Below are 1,835 nucleotides of genomic sequence, written 5' to 3'. Positions count from 1 at the left end.
ATATATATATATATATATATATATATATATATATATTATATATATATATATGTATATATATATATATACTATATCTGATTTGCTCATACAAATTCTTAATATTTTTAAAATTCATATATATTAAAATATATACATACTTAAAAATGTATAATTATATACATATTTTTTAATTTTAAAATTTTTTCAGGCATTTTAAATTTTCTTATTCTGATGTCAAACTCATTATGATCAGTCACCTAAAAATCCTGGAATTCATATGCATTTTTAACGATGTTTTAAAATTAAAATCAGCCATGTTAGATGCGTCAATTTGAATTATTTATTTTTTATGTCAAAATCAAGATTAGAAACTCGACAGAACTCTCTAAAAACTCAAGCGTTTTAAACAATGTTTTAAAATTCATGTTTGCCATATTAGATCTCCCATTTCGAAATTTTTAATTCTAACGTTAAAATCGTGTTAGCGACTCGAAAAACTTATTATGGTAAATGTCCTAGCGACTGGACATGTACCTATTTTCAAACACTAACACAAAATTTATTATTATATTAAAATTTTATAAATACCATATCGTAATTTAATTGTAATTGCTAAACATAATTAAACTTCAATATTTTAATAACAAGAACATTTGATAGATTAATAATAATGAATTTTGTATAAGTGTGCGGACATGTACATTTTACATAGTATATACCTTAATATAGCTTTTTTGTAATAATATAGTACTCCTTTAGCCAGTCAACAGATCTGTAGATATGTAGCAATTGATTTGTAATCAATAATATTATGTGTTCAATGCAGTTTATGCGCAATAGTGTCATGTGAGTACATGTGCTTTTTTCTTAATTTTATATTTGCAATATAAGCGTGTAGATAATCGAGCTGTAGGCAAACGGTGCTCTAAGGCAATCAATTTCTAAGCAAAAGGAATTTTTTTCTTCCAAAGACAAAATTATGTAAATATAGAAGATATGAATAGTAATAAATATAACTGTAGCGTAGTTGTTAAGTTTTCATATTATGTAACTTGTTTGTACAATATCAAAGTTGATTTTTATAAATATTAAGCAATAGTCTTTTATGTTCATTAACCATGACGTGTACAAAACAGACATATTCACATTCTGCGCGTGACGAGCAACACTTAAAGAAATTGGCGAGACAAAGCCTCGAGATGACCAATGAAACTCGAATTTATCGAAGAAAGCAACAATTGAATAAAAATCAATTCTTTGAACAAGAAGAAGGATTATTATATGGCCCTGATATAGCTGATTAGCAAAAAAATACTGTAAATGTTCGATTTGCATTTGTAAACTACATTTGAATTTTTACATGCATTTTTCTCGTAACACCTTTTTTGCGACTAATTGGCATGATATCTACAAAACTAATAGACTGATCATCTTCCGCTTTGAACAGCATGTTGAGGAAATATCCTTTTATCGTTCGATGAAAAAGGAAAACAATCTGTTATACACATTCAATATTTTACGGAGTAATTTTCGCATTGTTTGTTTTAGAAAAAAATTAAGTTTGAGGAAATGTAAAAGAATTGCTAATTATATATAAAATTATCAGACTTGAGAAGTTAATGTTTTTTTTAAACTAAATTAAGTTAAAGTTAATGGCTTATAAAATTAATAAAATTAAGTTGAAAATTGAAGGAAAGAATTAACTTAATAAAAGTTAAGTTAAGATTAAATTAAACTTAAGTTTAAAAAAGTTTATTTTGAAAAAAATTATTTTTGAGATTAGAATGTCATAATTTTTTTTTGAACTGAGATTACTTTAAATAATCCTTACAAATATAGATTATTAGGCAAATTTA

The sequence above is a fragment of the Atta cephalotes genome (genome assembly GCF_000143395.1).
Source record: "Atta cephalotes unplaced genomic scaffold scaffold00007, whole genome shotgun sequence".
NCBI lineage: Eukaryota > Metazoa > Arthropoda > Insecta > Hymenoptera > Formicidae > Atta > Atta cephalotes.
The sequence above is the reverse complement of the archived record's forward strand: the minus strand, read 5'-3'. Positions refer to the sequence as shown.